The sequence below is a fragment of the Pan paniscus genome, chromosome 7 (genome assembly GCF_029289425.2).
Source record: "Pan paniscus chromosome 7, NHGRI_mPanPan1-v2.0_pri, whole genome shotgun sequence".
NCBI classification, from domain to species: Eukaryota; Metazoa; Chordata; class Mammalia; order Primates; family Hominidae; genus Pan; species Pan paniscus.
In genome coordinates this window covers 137,552,461-137,572,084 of record NC_073256.2, presented here as the reverse complement: position 1 = coordinate 137,572,084, position 19,624 = coordinate 137,552,461, and the positions used below count along the sequence as shown (strand labels likewise).

General features: G+C 39.4%; 1 protein-coding gene across 6 annotated transcripts in view; it reads right to left on the bottom strand.

Annotated features, from left to right (window-relative positions):
• COL14A1 (collagen type XIV alpha 1 chain) overlaps positions 1 to 18,606 on the bottom strand; it is a 245,676-nt gene extending 227,070 nt beyond the window's left edge. The window contains exons 1-2 of one of the 6 annotated variants that reach the window (XM_063606883.1): positions 17,780 to 18,522; positions 1,392 to 1,519 (exon numbers count right to left, since the gene is read on the bottom strand). The gene's annotated coding sequence lies outside the window, so the exon portion shown is untranslated. Of the gene's footprint in view, positions 1 to 1,391; positions 1,520 to 17,779 lie in introns of all 6 variants that reach the window. The other 5 variants (XM_063606882.1, XM_063606884.1, XM_057303085.2 and 2 more) reach the window with 5 other exon arrangements.
• Between the last annotated feature and the right edge of the window lie 1,018 nt (positions 18,607 to 19,624).

Sequence of the window (19,624 nt, the reverse complement as noted above, 5' to 3'; positions counted from 1 at the left end):
TCACCGTGTTGGCCAGGCTGGTCCCAAACTCCTGACCTTGTGATCCGCCCACCTCGGCCTCCCAAAGTGCTGGGTTTACAGGCGTGAGCCACTGTGCCCGGCCAATCCCAAGTATTTTTTAATTGCTGTTATGCTACTTCCCCCAGTCCTGGATGCTGTTCTTTTGAGAGATACTGCACTAGTCTGTTCTTTGAAACAACATCTATAATCTGGTAAGGCATATGCCAATCAGGCTTTAGACTGGAGCTAGGCCTGAAGATTTTCAAACAATCCTGTTTGCATCCTTTCAGTCTGGAGAGTGTGAAGGAAAAACTGTATCAAGTGGGATGTTGGGTTCTATAACTCCTACAATCATTCAATTCTGTGAATAGAATGAGTGGGGTAGATTAATATAGCTTTCAGGTAGTAGCTTTAAGTGCAAAAGCCTCTGATGAATGCAGCAAAGCATAGTTACGTAAACTTTCAAAGTAACATGACTCACGTCGTTAAATCTCTGATACTTGGGTTTTATTTCAAAATAATATGGTATATCTAAAGGAATAAATTAATTATATTTCCTTCAAGCAACCATTCATAAAAAAATTTTTGACAACTAAGCTTTTTTTAAATATCCAATCACAGTCTAGTATACAACTCTTTCATGTTGCCAATAAAAGGGAGACCCATATACTTTGATCATTATACAAATATTCAAGTTAAGGTCCTGCAATAAAAATTAAAGAATGTACTAGTTTGTGCTTAGGGTCCAAAATATATCTTCCCCTACCGGCCTACCACCAAAATGCTAATTAGTAAAGAATGTTTTCTTAGATTAACAAATTCACATACTGGAAATTCCTTAAAATTCCTAATGGAATAGGCAATACATTCAGTGTACATGCTAAAAGAATAGTCAACATATTAAGTGACTACCATCTACATAGCATTATAGCCTGGATTAATTTATCAGAACACAGAAGACATTGGGAAAATGGTTAGTAAAAGTTGATGAACTATGGGAGGAAAAGCCCCAGGGTATACATATAACCCTAACCCTACAAAGTCAAGTAAAACAAGATTAGTGGATTATCCAAACAAGTATAAGCAGCTCTTCTGTAGACAGAAGGCATGACTGCAGGAGAATTTGAAAAGATACGGCAGCAGGCTTCAGCCCTATCAAATCAAAACATTCAGTAAATCTGCCAGTCACACAGATAGCTGTCCACCACACCCAAAGAAATATTGCAGCAGAATCACTCAACTCCAATGAAATATTCTAAGATTTCCTTTTCCAAACATTATAACCAGACGTTTCAATCAGAACAAAGCAAGGAAAAGAAAGGTAAAAAAAACAGGCCACGTTTGTCTTTTTGGAGAAAAAAAAAATTTCCTTTTCAGATCAGGAGACTTACATTAGACATCCCTGGCCCAGTGTGGTAGCTCACACCTGTAATCCTAGAATTTTGGGAGGCCAAGGCAGGAAGATCGCTTGAGCCCAAGAGTTTGAGACCAGCCTGAGCAACTCAGTGAGACTCTGACTCTACAAAAAGAAATTAAAAATTAAATTAAAAAATGTTAAAAGATACCCATAATACTGTTTTAATGTAGAAGAAAAAGGTCCTCTTTAACATAGGGGAAAGGAACCTTTTTCTCCTATTGTGAAAGGCCACAATCAAATAGCCTTTCTCTATTCTCATCAAAGCAGTTCCTGCATCCAAGTGTTTTGAAGCAATACTTAACATGTAATATTGCAGGTTAATCTGCATCTCATGTACTTTTTAACTAACTAAATAAAAGCTATGCTAGTCTTGGCAATTTTTTTGGAAACTGGGCATTATTTATATGGAAAAAGCATTGTAACCATAACTTATCTTTAAAACCCTTTTTTTCTTTTCTTTTGTTTTCTTTTTTTTGAGACAGGGTCTGCTTCTGTCACCCAAGCTGGGCTGCAGTGGTGAAATTATGGCTCACAACAGCCTCAATCTGTTGGACTCAAGTGATTCTCCCACCTCAGCCTTCCAAGCAGCTGGACTATAGGCATGTGCCACCACACCTTGCTGATTTTTTAAAAATTTTTTGTAGAAATGTGGTCTCCCCATCTTGTGCAGGCTAGTCTCGAACTCCTGGGCTCAAGCAACTCCCCCTTCTCAGACTCTCAAAATACTGGGATTATAGGAATGAGCCACTGTGCCCAGCATAAATTCTTCTTTAGTTGTTGTTTATTTTAAGTTAGGATGAGCAATACCACATTGGGAGAAGTGAAATTTCAGTTTTCCCAAGCTTTTCTGCCAAGTCCCCAAACTTTTGGACAGTAAAGTAAGGGCAAGAAAAATCCCAATGCTATTAAAATGCCATGAGATAGTTTAACATTTACCAAAATGTCACACCTAATTTGTTAAAACTTTGCCCCAAAGCCTGCACAAAACAAATAACTCTGCCTTGATTTTTTGCTCTTGTTTAAAAACGTCATGTTAGAAATGGCTACTTAGTTCTCTATTCGGAAGGTATAAGCCAAATTTATGGAAAGTTGATAATGTTTAATACAAGTGCTCTTAAAACACTGTCATAATTTTACAATCAGTAACATAAAACTAGGCCCATTAGTGCTAATTTGCCCTTCCACTCATATGTTTGTTTTACTTAATCTCATTTGTCCAGATAAGTTTAATAACGAGCAAAGGCCCAAAGTGTAAGCATTAAGCAATGCTTACAGGCATCCACAAAATTCCCAGACTAACATACAGCCAATTTTATCAAAATTCCTTAAATATTTATCCTAACATTTTCGTAAACCACACACACTCACTCTCTCTCACGCCGAGATTTATACACATATATACACACAAACCTTGGATAATATTGTATTCAATCGTTGGTGACTTACAAAAAATAAACCATAAACTTAAATGAAATTCTTGTTGGTTATTTGGTATACCATATATCCAGCAACTCCATGCCCTGAGGGAGATTGTTATTTATAGTATTAAATGTTCATTTCAACAATCATTTATTAAGAGTCCTACTATATAACCAAAGCACTGTACTTGATAATAAGAAAGATACAAAACTTCGTACCATATCTTCCCCTTGGTAGCTCACTTAAAGTTAATTGAAAAAAAAAAGATTAATTGAAAAGTGAACCTTAGGTGAGCTCACTTACAATTTACTTGAAAAGCAAGATTGCCAGCAATCATATTGCAAAACCGAATGAAATAAGTATGAAACAGAACAGAAAGGTAGCACAGGTGGTGGTATGCATAGAAAATTGTGAGTGAGGAAGCCACTTGTGGTGATAATTTGCTATATATAGGTCCTTGGCTAGCTGGTTTAACCACTGTCTGCTCTTTATCAATGAAATGTGTGAGATAATATCTATCTTTTATTTTTTAATTCATTAATTTATTGTTGTTGTTATTTTGATTTGGGTTTTTTTTAGGATCTCTCTCTGTCACCCAGGCTGGAGTGCAGTGGCATGAACATGGCCCACTGCATGCCTGAACTCCTAGACTCAAGAGATCCTCCTGCCTCAGCCTCCTGAGTAGCTGGGACTACAGTCCCATGCCACCTCACTTGGCTAGTTTTTTTTATTTTTTTTTATAGAGACAGGATCTCACTTTGTTGCCTAGGCTGGTCTTGAACTCCTGGGCTCCAGCAATCCTCCCACCTCCGCCTCCCAGTGCCAAGATTATAGGCACGAGCCACCGCACTTGGCTATGTCTACCTTTTAAGATGATTGTGGTATTTTAATTAATTTACTTAGAACACAGATAACTCTCAAAAATTTCTAATTAGTAGCATGATCGCAACATGTTGAAAGAACAAAAAAGGAAAGGGGAATCATAATGAATTTTCTACTTGAGCAGATGCTAAAAAAGGAAGGAGAATCAAGAAGACTTTATCTCTTCTATCACATTAAGGTTGTGGGACTAACTTGGCAAAAAAGTTTAGGCAAAAACTGAATATCCAGATAATGACAGAGGCAACAGTTATTTGCAAGAGTGAACCAGTTTAGACTTTTCAAAATACATTTCTAGCCATTTTTATCATTCTCCAGATGATAGCTCTATACAGGTTTGAAATGATCAACCATATGAAGACATGGGCGACCTGACTCGAGTAATTCATAGGCTTAAAAAAGGACTCAGCAGTTACAACTGACAAGTTCAGGCAAAGAAGACTTGAAAGAAATGGTGATATTTAAGCATATTTTATACGAAAGAAAAATAAGAATCAGAGACACATAACAGAAGTTTTCATATATTAGAAGAGTTTTATGTAGAAGATAAAACAGTATTATTTTGCATAGCTTCTGAAAACAGAACTCTAATCAGTTGGGATGCTCCTAACCCACAGGAGTTCTGTAACAGCTCTAACAGTTAGAAGCATTTCTTCTCTGTCACTAGAAATTCTGGGGCAGAAGCTAGCTAAGTTTTACTCATAAGAGATGTTATCAAAGGGATTCCTGAATTTGGGGGCAAGAGAACTAGATAAAATGATCTCTAGGATGCCTTCCTCAACTCCACATTTTATATATATGTTCATATCTACTTTATAGAAAGAGAATTTTACAGTCAATTGATGATCTAGGTCACACATTTTTGTAGATTAAAAAACAAACCAAAAAAACAACAACAAAAGAAATAGGCTTAATGTATCATCCAGTGTGTTGGCTTTGAAAATATTCCTCCTCATTTCTTCTCACTATTGAAATACTACCCTCCTCACATCCAGAATCATAAAAGGATTTTCAAGATTAGCTAACGAGATCTACTTAAAAAGTACTGGAGGAAGTGAGCAATTATTACACTTATCTGTTAGCATCATGACATAGGAGGAAAAAACTCTAAATTAGGAATAAAGAAGACCTAGTTTTGTTACTATTAGTTTGGTGGTTAGCTTTTTTCTCTCTGAAGGAACTCCCCACTATGCATGGCATGGTGATCAGAAATCAGGGGGAAAGCTGCTGTCTTACTGGCATAAAGCATCAGGGAACAGAATTCAGGAATACTAGAGAAACTAGATATTGAGAAGGGAAATGTCAGAATGGAATGAGACACAATGTGGGGGCAGGGGGAGCAAAATCTGCATAAAACTGCCCTCAAATCCTGGACATTTCAGAATGATAAAGATCACTTAATTAGGAAAAATTAATCATAAATATGTGTGAATTTAATAATGGAGTTTCAAAATACATAAAGCAAAAACTAATAGGACTAAAGAAATAAGAATAAGCAAAGTTGAAGATTTCAGCACTCCTCAAGAACTGGTTGAACAATTAGACAATATATTGGTATATAGATATATTGATAGATATATATCGGTATATAGATATATTGATAGAGTTGTGAACAACTCTATCAAGTAGTTGATATTTATTGAGCATTACATCCAACAACTGCAAAAATGTACATTTTTTAAGTGTAACAGTAAAATTTAACAAAATAGGCCATATTCTGGGCCATAAAATAAAACTCAATAAATTTCAAAAGATTGAAAAACATACTCTGTATGTTTTCTGAAAATAGATTTAAATTAGAAATGAATAATAGGCTGGGTATGGTGACTCACACCCATAATCCCAGCATTTTGGGAGGTCAAGGTGTGTAAGATGGCTTGAGCCCAGCAGTTTGAGACAACTGGGCAACACAGAAAGACCTCATCTAATTTAAAAAAAATGAATAATAATAAAATATCTTTATAAATTCAAAATATTTGAAAATTAAACAATATGCTTCTAAATAATCAATGAGTCAAAGATGAAATCACAATGGAAATTTTTAAATGTTTGAAAGGGAATGAAAATAAAGGTACAATTTGTGAAAATTTGTGGAATGCAGCTAAAGAATTAGAGATAAACTTATAGGTTTAAATGTTGATATAAAAAAGAAGAAAGATTTAAAATCAATGCTCTAATTTTTTACCTAAAGAAGCTAGAAAAAGAAGAGCAAACTGAATCCAAATTAAGTTGAAGGAAGTGATTAATAAAGATAAAAGCAAATACTAAAGAAATAGAAAACATTAGTAGAAATTAACAAAACCAATATTTGCTTCTTTGAAATATTAATAAAATTTAAAAACCTTTGGGAAGTGTGATCAAGGAACAAAGATTGAAACACAATTAACAATACCAGGAATAACAGAGGATATAACTGCCTACTTCACAAACTAAAAAACAATTAAAAAGGAAAAATACAAATAACTTTTTGCCAATAATCCCAACAATTTAGCTTACTTGGAAATAAACTATTGAAATACTCAACTTGTTAAAACAGACACATGAAGAAATAGAAAACCCAAATAGCCCTATATCTATTAAAGAGATTAAATTTGTTATTAAAAAATATTTCCACAAGGAAAATTACAGTCCCAGATGGCTTCACTAGCAAATTCTATGAAATATTTAAGGAAAATATAATACCAATCCTACACAAACTCTTCCTGAAAGCACAGGTGAAGGCTAGCATAACCTTTTTTTTTTTTTTTTTTTTTTTTTTTTTTTTTTTTTTGAGACAGACTCTCACTGTCACACAGGCTGGAGTGCAGTGGCACAATCTTGGCTCACTGCAACCTCCTACTGGGTTCAAGCAATTCTCCTGTCTCAGCCTCCCGAAGAGCTGGGACTACAGGCGCATGCCACCACACATGGATAATTTTTGTATTTTTGGTAGAGATGGGGGTTTCACCATGTTGCCCAGGCTGGTCTCGAACACCTGGCCTCAAGTGATCTGCCCACCTCAGCTGCCCAAAGTGCTGGGATTACAGGCATGAGCCACCACACCCAGCCCTAACATAACCTTTTTATCAAAACTAGACAGCATCACAAAAAATAAAAATCACAGAATAACCCTTATGAACATAGATATAAAAATCTTTCACAAAATATTATCAAATAGCATTTAACAATGTAAAAAATAATAATAATGATGACCAAGTAGAGTTTATTACAGGAATGTAATATTGGTTTAATATTTTTAAATCATTTAGCATGTTTAGTATGTTTCTTCCCTCAGGGAGAAAAAGGCTAACCATCAAGATAATATCCACTAATCATTTAGCATGAGATTTTATACATATATATGTAGTGTGTGTGTGTGCATGTAATCTAAATAGAAGGACAAAAAGTATTTCACAAAATTCAATACACATTCAGGATTTTAAAGAAACTCAGCAAACTAAAAATAGAAAGGAACTTCTTCAATCTAATAAAGGGCATCAATGAAAACTCCATAGCTAGTATCACACTGAATGGTAAAATATTGAATGCTTTTCTCCTAAGATCAAGAATAAAATAGGGATGTTAACTATTACTAGTTCCACTCAACACTGTACTAGAGGTCCTAGCCAGTGCAATCAGGCAAGAAAAAGAAATAAAAGGCAGAAAGAATGGGAAGGAAGAAGTAAACTGACTCTATTCACAATCAACAGGATTGTTTACCAGAAAATTCTAAGGAATCTACCAAAAACAAAACCCTACTTGAACTAATAATTTAGAAAGACTGACAGACAAGATCAGTCAGCAAAAAATCAATTGTATTCTTATATAATAGCAGAAAATAAATAAAAAGAAAAAAAATTTAAATTTATTTACAATGACATCAAAAACATAAAATAGTTAGAAATTAATATGACATGCAAGGCCTCTATACTCTTCAGAATACCAAAATACAAAAGTGTATTACTGACAGAAATGAAAGAAAGCCTACATAGAGCTGTGCACCATGTTTATGGGTTAAAAAAAAAAAGTATTCTGTTAGAATGTCTTTAAGATAATCTATAGATTCAAAGCAATTTTAATCAAAATCTCAAAAAAGTCATGGACAAATATTCTCTAAGACAGTTTGCTAAAAGTTAAACTGCTGGTTATAAAGTATGCTTATTCCTTTTAAAAAGTATTAATGGGTTGGGCACAGGGCTCACACCTGTAATCCAGCACTTTGGGAGGCCAAGACAGGCAGATCACCTGAGGTTGGGAGTTCGAGACCAGCCTGACCAATATGGTGACACCCCATCTCTACTAAAAATACAAAAATTAGACAGGCTGTGGTGGTGCACTTCTGTAATCCCAGCTATTCAGGAAGCTGAGGTGGGAGAATTAGTTGAACGTGGAAGGTGGAGGTTTCAGTGAGCCAAGATTGTGCCACTGCACTCCAGCCTGGACAACAGAGGGAGACACTGTCTCAAAAAGAAAAAAAAAAAGTATTAATGCATATTGCCAAATTGGTCTCCAGAGAGATTATGCCAGTTTATATACCACCAAAAGTATATGTGTCTATTTTTCCATAAACTCGCTGGCTCTGATATTTGCAAATTCTTTCACGTATGAAAAAATTGTAGTTCAACATATAACATCACCATGGCTAAAAGTATGACTGCACATCTTTCATTTACTTAAGCTGTCTTTTGTTCGGTGAACTCTCTAGCATATCCTTGGTCATTTTTCTATAGGATTGTTCATCTGTTTTTTTTTTTTTGTTGGTTTGTTTTTTGTGATGGAATCTCACTTACTCTGTCACCCAGGCTGGAGTGCAGTGGTGCAATCTTGGCTCGCTGCAATTTCCACCTCCCAGGTTCAAGCAATTCTCATGCCTCAGCCTCCCAAATAGCTGGGATTACAGGCATGCACCACCATACCCAACTGTTTTTTGTATTTTTAGTAGAGACAGGGTTCCGCCATGTTGGCCAGGCTGGTCTCGAACTCCTGACCTCAAGTGATCTGACTTCCTCGGCCTCCCAAAGTGCTGGGATTACAAGTGTGAGCCACCACACTCAGCTAGGAGTGTTCATCTTTTTATGAGAAATTTTTGTATTTAATATGTGGCTCTTTTTCCATCATATATGATAAAACACGTTGCCCAATATTTATTTTTTTTCTTTTTTATCTCCTATGGTTTATGACATGCATATAAGTCTCTTTCTCCTTTGGAATTATAGCATTTTCCTATATTTTCTTTTAGTATTCTTACATTTTCAATTTTTAAATTGAAATCTTTGATCATCTAAAACTTATTTTGATGTAAATGAAAAAGTTTTAACTTTTATTCTCCATGTCTATCCAATTAGTCCCATACCACTTATAGAATAATTTACCTTTTGCTCACAGGTTAGCAATGCTATATTTTATTTTCGAATCTATCAATTTTCTATTTATGTGTGACTATTAAGTAATTGTAAATATCAAAACTTTATAATATGTTTTAATATTTTCTTTTAAGTTTTCTTTCTGATTATTTTTGACTAGGTACCAAAAACTCCTCAAAATTGGGATCATGTTAAATTAGTAGACCGATTTAGGTAGATCGACCTTTTTTATACAATAGTCCATCTTTACATCAAAAAAGAATATATTCTTTGTTTATTCAAGTCAGTCATCTTCATTTCTTCATGAGCACTTTAAAGAGTTATATAAATTTGACATTTTGAGTTTATTTCTACATATTATATACATATGTTTTATTTCCTGTGTTAATGGATTTTTCTTAATCACTTTTAAACAAGTTGTTTATTAATTATAGTAAAGCAATTTTATTTTTATATTAATTTTGTAACCTACCTTGAATAGTTTAACATTTTTTCAAAGTATTAAAGTTTGTAAAATTGATATCCTTAATTTTTTCTGTAGATGATATCTTTCTTCTTACCTTCCAAATTTTATGTTTTTCATTTCTTTCCCTTTTCTTATTACTTTGGCTACTATCTCCAGAATATTTATCCTGGAAACTTTGTCTTGTTCTTATTTTTAATAGCAATGCTTCTTTGGCATGACTTTGATTTTGAAGACACATGGCTAGACAGACTGTTAGAGAAGATAAACACAAATATACTGATATAAATGTATCATGTTTAGTAAATTTCCATCTGTGTAAACTTTATTGAGTTATTAATCTGAAATAAAATGTTAAATTATTGTAGTAGTTATGAAGAAGATCCTCTAACTTTTTTCTTTTAACTTTTTAACATGACAATTATATTAATCCATTTTCTAATACTAAACTTACCTGTGAAATTTGAGCCCAACTTGATCATTGTGAATTATTCTTTTGGGTTCTATTTACTAATATGCTATTCATATCAATAAGTACATCAATATTAGTGAAATTAATCTGTAGCTTTTCTTTTTTATTATGCTGTGTCAAGTTTTGATATCAGTATTATTTTTTCCGGTTTTATAAAAAATAACTTAGAATTTTTTCTTCTTTCTCTGTACTGTACTTTGGAACAGTTATAATAGCACGGTATTTTTATTTTTTTACATTTTCATTAGCATTCAATTGCAAAACCATGGGGAGAGTTCAGTACTCTTGGAGAGGTTACTTTTTAACAACTTTTTCAACATGTTTGTGCCTAATGTTTTATTCATAATTCCTGTATAATAAAAAATCAGTTTTAGTAATTTGTACTTTGTTTAAAAATAACTCATTTCATATCATTAAAATAAGAATACTGCCCAAAACACAGCCTGGGCGACAGAACAAGACTCTGTTTCAAAGAGAAAAAAAAGAACACTACCCAAAACAATATCCAGGTTCAATGTTATTCCTATCAAACTACCAACATCATTTTTCACAGAAATAGGAAAAAAAAATTCTAAACAAAACCAAAAAAGAGCCTCAATAGCCAAAGCAATTCTAAGCAAAAAGAACAAAACTGGAGGCATCAAATTATCCAACTTCAAACTCTACTACAAGGCTACAGCAACCAAAAAAGCATGGTACTGGTACAAAAACAAACACACAGAAAACGGAACAGGTTAGAAAACACAGAAATAAAGTCACACACCTACAACCACCTGATCTTCAACAACGTCAACAAAAACAAGCAATGGGGAAAGGACTCCCTCTTCAATAAATGGTGTTGGAATAGCTGGCTAGCTGTATGCAGAAGAATGAAATGGGACTCCTACCTTTCACCATATATGAAAATTAACTCAAAATAGATTAAAGGCTTAAATGTAAGATCTAACATTATATCTAACATTATATCTAACATTATCCTAGAAGAAAACCTAGCAAATACCGGCTGGGCACAGTGGCTCATGCCTGTAATCCCAGCACTTTGGGAGGCCAAAGCGGGTGGATCATGAGGTCAGGAGATCAAGACCATCCTGGTTAACACAGTGAAACCTCATCTCTACTAAAAATATAAAAAATTATCTGGGCATGGTGGGGCATGTGCCTGTAATCCTGACTACTAGGGAGGCTGGGGCAGGAGAATCGCCTGAACCCAGGAGGCGGAGGTTGCAGTGAGCCGAGACAGCGCCACTGCACTCCAGCCTTGGTGACAGAGCAAGACTCTGTCTCAAAAAAAAAAAAAAAGGAAGAAAAAAGGAAGAAAACCTAGCAAATACCATTCCAGACACAGGCTTTGGCAGTGAATTTATGACTAAGTCCTCAAATCAACCGCAACAGAAACAAAAATTGACAAGTGGGATCTAATTAAACTAAACAGCTTCTGAATAGCAAAAGAAACTATCAAGAGAGTAAATAGACAATCTACAGAATAGGAGAAAGTATTTGCAAAGTATGGAGCCAACAAATGTCTGATATCCAGAATCTATAATGAACTTAAATTATTCAACAAGCAAAAAACAAATAACCCTATTAAAAAGGTAGGCAAAGGGCATGAGCGGATATTTCTCAAAAGAAGACATACAAGCAGCCAACAAACATGAAAAAATGCTCCACATTGCTAATCATCAGAAAGATGCAAATCAAAATCACATTGAGATACTATCTCACACCAAACAGAATGGCTATCATTAAAAAGTAAAAAAAAAAAAAAACAGATTTGCAGAGAAAAGGAAATGCTTATACACTGTTGGTAGGAACGTAAATTGGTTCAGCCACTGTGGAAAGCAGTTTGGAGATTTCACAAAGAACTTAAAAAACTACCGTTCAACTCAGTAATCCCACTAATGGATATATACCCAAAGGAATATAAATAAGTCTACCAAAAATACACATGCACTCGTATGTTCATCACAGCACTATTCACAGTAACAAAGATGTGAAATCAACCTAGATGCTCATCAGTGGTGGACTGGATAAAGAAAATGTGGTACATATACACCATGGAATACTATACAGCCATAACAAAGAACAAAATCAAGTCCTTTGCGGCAACATGGATGCAGCTGGAGGCCATTATCCTAAGTGAATTAACGGAGGAAGAGAAAACCAAGTACCACATATTCTCACTTATAAGTAGGAGCTAAACAGTACACATGGACATAAAGATGAGAAAACAGATAGTGGGGACTAATAGCGAGGGAAGGGAAAAAAGGGGGTGAGGGTTGAAGAACTACCTTTTGGGTACTATGCTCACTACCTGGGTGATGGGATCATTCATACCCTAAACTTCAGCATTACACATATACCTATGTCATAAACCTGTTCTTGTATCCTCAAACTTAAAATAAAAGTTGGGAAAAAAAAGAATCCATTTCATCCAGGCTTTCTAATTTATTGGCATATTTTTATTTTAATTACCATTCAATTCTTTTAATTTTCTCCAAGTTAGTGATGTTTCCATTTTACATTTCTTTCCTTGTACACTGAGGCTTTCTTTCTTTTGCTTTTTAAAAGACAAAAAGCTGAATAAAATTCACAGTGATTTTTGTTTAAGAGAGAAATATCAAATGGAAGGGGAAAGCAACAGTAAAGTAGGAATAAGGGAAGGAAGAAGAAAAGGGAAAATGATGAAGAGGAAGAAGATGAGGAGGCAGAGGAAACAAAGAAAAAATAAGGGGAAAAGAGAGAAAAGAAAACAGTATAAAGGCAGAAAGGATACAAGATGACCTATCTGGCCAAATGTGGGCCAATGTTGCCTAGATTGGTGCTACTCAAAGTAGCTGGTCTATGAACTGTTACTGGTCCTCAGTGAGATAAGGAGCTTATGCCAATATGCAAGTCTATGTATTCTTTTGCTTCCTTCGTCAGAAAAGCTTTGCTATGAAAAAATAATGATAATCTCCGTTGAACTAACAGTGTGCTTGGTGAACAGTGCGCTTATTGACATATTTGATTTACATCATCGTGTAGTTTTTGTCTTATCAGAGGCAGGTAACAGTTTGTGGATGGGCACCAACCAGCAGTAGCACCAAACTTGATCCTTCACCAACCAGGCCTCTGATGAACTGCATCTGTCCCTCATCTTATTGAGGTTCTCCAGCTAGTTTCATGGCCTCAGTCACTGTTTTAACCTTCTAGATCTTGGGCACTATCAGACATCTAGATGGGCAGTTTAACCCATATTCAAGAAAGTTCAACACACATAGGCAATCAGTAAATATTGATTGATTTAATAGTTAATGACTGAATGATCAGGGCTAATGTGTGTACAGCTCGCAGTTAATGAACTAAACAATTTACACTTGGCCTAGGGTCAATGACACTTGAAATTGGCAGACATTCTGCTTCCAAGTTGTGTGCCCCAGTGCGAAGCTGTGTTATCCAGATAAAACAGAACTGTTTTCTTCTCCCAATGGCATAGGTTTGCACAGAGAGGCTTCCTTTTCCTAATTTACAGAAAAACTATATTAGGTTAGCAGCACCCCTGTGAATCACTCAAACGCAAGGAATTTGACTGAAAATTAGCCTCAGTTATACAGCTGCTCAATCAGTATTAAACTCATGCTGTATGTTCTAAATGACAGAAGGTAGAGCCATTCCAAAAGTATGGCAAATTGGAATGACAGCTCCTTGACACAAGAATGTTCTTCACCTGGCTTTTTTTTCCTCTCTTCATTTTTTTCAAACACTGACATAGTTCATCTGTCAAAGAAATGGGAGACTGTTTTTAACTACAATGTACATCTGTAATCAGTATAAAGGGTAGCTTTACATCTCAGTTTAGACATCCTTTCCTTCAGGAAGTTTTCCTTGATCTTCCAAGTCTGGGGTCAGGTGCTCTTCCTGTTTCCTATAGTAGTAATCTTTATTTTCCATTCTGCAGCATTGAACACTACCCCGTAGTTAGCTATTGGCATTTCCATTTGCCAAAGCATATTATTCCCTACTGTATTTTGAATGCTTAGCACAGTGCCAGCACATGGCAGGAGGTAGGGCTGGGAAGTGAAGGATGAACAGAAGCAAACAACCTGCAGCAAACTATCATTTTTAGACATCAATTAAATGTGCTCCTCTTTGCAAAAGCCAGAGACAAAAGGCCACCCAGGAATAGATCTTTATCCAATAAAGGGCCCTCTGACTGCTCCTAGATAAAGACACACCCTAAGACATTGCAATGGACTTAGCAAAGCGCAACCTACCTCTGGACCAATTTTTGTAAGCAACTCAGATAATTTCTAGGAGAAATGAGGCAAAACACTGCTCTCTAAAATTCACAGAGACACCTTTCAGGGTAGCTCCGACAAAGGCCCATAGAGAGAAAAGTGCAACAAGACCACTAATAAAAAAAATTACCTGGAGGAAATGGGGAGTCTAGGCTCTAAACTTTGACTTAAAGAACGCTCAGAACTTCCTATAGACTCTCTTTTATATTCTCAATGCCCGCCTCAGCCTCCCAAGTATCTAGGATTACAGGTGCCCACCACCACGCCCAGCTAATCTTTATATTTTTAGTAGAGATGGGGTTTCGCCATGTTGGCCATGCTGGCCTTGAACTCTTGACCTCAGGTGATCCACCCACCTCGGCCTCCCAAAATGCTGGGATTACAGGCATGAGCCACTGCGCCTGGCCCCATATAGACTTTTCTTAATCATATTTCTGTCACTTGCTGGCTTTGTGATCCCATACAAGGTACTTTTTATCCTTGAAGCTCAGTGATTGCTAAAGGAGGAATATTATTTGCTTCCCCAAGTAATTGGGAGACTTAAGTGTGTTTCTAAAAGAGAAAAAGGCAGATACCCAGTAAGTACTCAAAAAATATGCCAACATTTCCAACACACACACACACACACACGCACACACACACACACGTCACAGGAACAGGATGCAGTTTGGTCTACAACAAAAGCTTAGTGTATACAGAAAAGTAACTGGATCCCTGCCATTTTTTATTTACTCATAGAAGAAGTCAAGGAGAATGATTATTTTCCTAACATCCAGCACTATCTAGGGGCAAACCTGCCAAGAAGAAAGTTTATTTTTATCACTTTCCTTTAAACTTTCTCCCTCCACTCCACTGTCAGTTCCCTGGGGGGATCAACTAGTGCCTCATTTACCAACAACTTTGTTCTCAATGGACTATCGTAATCCCAGATAATTTGTTAACTCAGTGGTGCTCAAACAGCACCACTCCATCATGCAGCAGTTCTAGGAAGGCTCTTGTCCTTTAAAGGGATCTTAGGTTACACTAGACAGGCCAGGAAAACAGCAGTCATTTGGCTGGGTTTAGATAACACTGACTGCGAATGTGGCTTTACAGTGGTATCACTGCAGAGGCTGTCAACTGAAGACGAGCAAAAGACATTTGTGTTTTACTGTGTGACACTAGGAAATATTTAAGATAGAAAGGGAGACTCCCCAAGAGGTCTTCTTAATGAGCTAGGGGCTTTCCCTAGAGCCCCTCAAATCAGATCGATTTGTTCGGCCCATTTTTAAGAGCAGCCCTGGCTGATTCTGAAAAATCAAGACATGCGTGGAGGGCCCCAAGAGTTCTCTGAAATCCTCAGCTGGACGGTTCGCAGCAGGATAAGTGCCAAGAGGCTCCTCCCATCAATCTTGAAGGCTGGGATCCATCCAAAACTGCTCCAGGAATCCTGATGGGTTCCAAGGAATACTTCCCAGGGAATTACTAAGAGGCCTTACCAGTGGGGCGCCTGTCCTTTCAAAGGGACCCACAGGAGGTCAGGGCTGCAGTGGAGGTTCAGGTCTATCCTGGCTCGGAGCTCCCCAGGGAGAAGGAGAGGATGGATACCCAGTATTTACTGAGAGAATAAGAAAGATAGCCTGTACATCATGGATGAACCTTGAAAATATTTTGCTAGGTAAAAGAAGCAGTCACAAAGGACCGCATATTGTATTCTTCCATTTATATGAAATGTCCGAAATAGGCAAATCCATACAGACATAGCGGCAGGTTAGGGAGAAATGGGGAGGTACTGCTAATAGGTACAGGGTTTCTTTTTGGGGTGCTAAAATATTCTAAAATGGTGGATTTACTCTGCTCTGTGAAAACACTAAAAATCATTGAATTGTACACTTTAAATGGGTTAATTGAGAGGTATATGAATTATATCTCAATAAAGCTGTTTTAAAAACAAGCAAACAAAACTATCCTGAAGTTTACCTTATAATAGCGAAGCACTTGGGTTCAAAGGAATCCAAGTTACTCTTCTGAAAAACCAAATATCCACATGCTGTTCATTCATTCATTTATTCATTCACTCATTCTAAATTTACCAGTGAGTTCTCTATGTGCAGACTGGACCATGCTGTCAGAAACAGAACACCGGTCCTTCACTGCATCCAGCTTAAAGCCTGTTTGCTGGGTTTCAATAGAGCCTCTCTATCACCTACTGCAAGTATTATAAAAAGTGCCCTCCCTGTCCCTCAGTAGAGGAGGGGCCCTAAGGCCTTTAACGGGAGTTTCAGGAAAATCCATTTTCATTTCTGCTCTCCTCTCCACAGCCACCAAAGACTTACTCCCATCTTTCTCTTGTTCCTGCCCCTACTCCCACCCCCTTCAGCTGCTGCCAACAGAGGACTGTCCAAAACTTGCAGAAGTAATGGGACTCTGAGAAGCAATGTTTGGGGGGAAATCCTGGCCCATGTGAGAGCTGCACACAAGCTTCATTTGGACACGGAACTTTCCGTAAGGACAGGTCCAAAACCCTCCTGGACCTTAGCAGAGCAACCCTGAGCCACAGAGGACCCAAGAACCCAGCACCAAGATCTGAGCACCTGTGGTCCTGCACCTGCCGGCGGCCTCCAGGCTCTGCCCTAGGACCGAGGCCACTGTAATGGCCCCATGCGCCAAAGCCCAGCTGCCCCGGATGCCTATCCACCTAGGCGCTGTGTAATAGGAGGCCTGAGGGGGCGCGGGGTGCGGGGGGTGTCAGAGAGATAAAAGGGGGCAAGTGAGAGGTCGGCAAGCCAAAGCGGAGAGGATTCTCCAATATTACAACCTGGCGGTGCCTCTCTCAAAACCGCAACCTCCTGGCTTCTGGCACCAAAGCAAAACGCACGAAGCATCCCAGCCTCCCGGCGCAGAGAGGTGGAGGAGCGCCTACTGTCCCCATCCTCCATCATCGCGCTCTACCTAGCTGTTTCCCTTTGCGTCCAGCGCCTGGTTCTCAGCTACCCAAATCTGTAGCAGAGCCAACAGGTGACTGGGTGAGTTTCGTCCCCTATGATCTCCATCAGCAGCTCTCCCAAGCTATCCCAAACACAAGCTAAATAAAAACAGCGTGTTCTTTATGCACACACAGCCCTTCAAGACGGATCCCACCCAAATTACCGCCTTTGTTAAGCCCCTTCTATATGGAAATGCTGGAGCCGCCACTGTCCCGCAGCCAAACGCAGCTTCTTCCTGCCACACGCTCACGTCACTCAAACACTGGGAAAAGCTTCCCGGAGCAGCACATGGTATTTCCACTATCCCTGCGCTCTCATCACCCAATGCCTCTAATCTCCCTGCACCGTGAACCCCGCGAAAAGGCATCCAGGTGCACCCGTCCCATCCTGTCCCAAAGGTCCCCAGGCCATTCTGGGCGCGCGCGTGAAAAGAAAGTCCATGGAACTGCATTGCGTCTGCAGGTGGCTCGCTGCCTCCACTTTTCCTTGCTCATAAATGGACTTCGAAGCCGAGCCGAAGAAGAGCAGAGAAAGACGAACTGACCTGTGCTGGGCAAGGTTCCAGCCCAGGTTGGGAGCTCTCCGCGCCTAGGCAAGATCGAAGCTCCGCCGCTAGTTGGTCCTTGGCGGCGCACCGCCCTTGCTCTCTTCCCTAGGAGTATCCTTTTTTAATTAGCCTCTCTCTCTTTCTCTCTCCCTCTCCTTCTGCCGCTGCGCTTCCACTCCCAGCCTCCTGGAGCTGCCTCCGCCTCTCCAGCTGGGAGCCCAGGATCAGATATGAGGAAAGGAAGGCCCGCCGGCAGCCAATTATAGAGCGGAGGGTGGCCGCGGAGGCGGGAGGTGGGGAGGTGGGAGGCAGGCCTAAGCCCATAACGCCCCCACTTTCTCTCCTCCTCCTCTCCCCCATCCCCGCCCTACCGGAGATGTGGAGAAGCCAGCCCCGTGCAGCTCACGCGCTCGCCTACCCCGAACCCGGCGGTCCCCCCAGGTGCGCGCGGCAGCCGGATGTGGCGCGCCGAGAGCAAGCCAGGCTCTTTCCCTTCCACTGGGGCAGAAGCTACTGCAAGCTCCCAAACCAGGCCCCCTGCTCTCTTTGGGAGGTCTCGAGCCCTCCTGTTCTCAGGTGCTATGTGCCCACTTCCCCATTTCCAAAAGACAGACTTTGCCTTCCCGCGTCAAAGACCCTGAGCTCCGAGTGAAACAGGTATCCACTATAAAGGCCCCCTTCGAGCCTCCTCTTCTCCCTCTTCCTCTTGTGAACAAGTCCAAGGGCTCTAAAACGCCAAAGCAGCGATGCTCAAACTTTAAGGTGCAGGGGAATCAGCTGGAGGTATCGAAATGGACATTTCTGTAGGTTACAAAAGGACGAATGTAGGCAATTTCGTGTGGTTGTACCTCATAACCTGCTGATTCCCCACCCGCAGAGATTCTGGTTTAAGGAGCCTGAGGTAAGCCAGGGACTCTGCAATATCACACCCCCTGGTGGTTCAGATCCTTGCAGGCCACTCTTTGAGAGGCTCTGCCTTGAGATGTGAAGAACAGGAGGCCACCAGGGCCCGGCGCTGGCTCTCCGGAGACTCTGTCCCGCGCGCTCACCTGCTGGGTGGGCCCTCTAGAAGAGTCAACACCTTTACTTATTTTTGACCCATAGTCTCCATCCTGCATGCCCGATTCTTTACAAATGTTAGGCGGAAGGTGGGTGGAAACTGAGAATTCAGCAAAACCCTATTTTGTGAGAAAATACTTCCTTGCTTTGGAAAACTGAAAAGAATATTTCACCACCACCAAAGGCTGGTGATGGAGCAATGAGAGAGGAAGGCAAGTGGTACTCTTAGGTTTCCAAATTTGCCTCCATCATGCCCAGCTGAGAATCCCGATAGAAGGGCTGTGATTTGCAGGGTAGTCCCTCCGACATTCCAACTGTCCAAGCTGCGGCTAGCCACCTCCTCTGCTCTCCTCGAATGTGTTATTTGCATTGCTGCGCGTGCTCCGAGCTGCAGCAGGGGTCCTGCGGCTGGAGTGAGTGGAAGGCCCCTTCCAGCCCCCACTGCCGCCCTGCGTCTCGGTCTCGCTCGGAATTAGCCTAAGTTCAGCCACAGGGCGCGGCCGCAGCAAGGCGCCGTTCGGCTTCCGCGCTTCACTGAACGCAATTCTCTTAGGCCAGGCGGCCGGCGCAGCTTTTTAGGAGACCCGCTCCGACTCCAAGGACTGCAAAGGGAGAGCGCCATCTAGTGTCTACGCGGGGTTTGGGAGAGGCGGGATCTGGAAAGATACCCATTCACCCTAGATCCACACGTAGGGATTAGAATTCCTGAAATGCAGTGTTTATTCCTGAAGACAATCACCACTTTAGTTAGATCTCTTTCCCTCTGCCCCCATACAAGTGTCT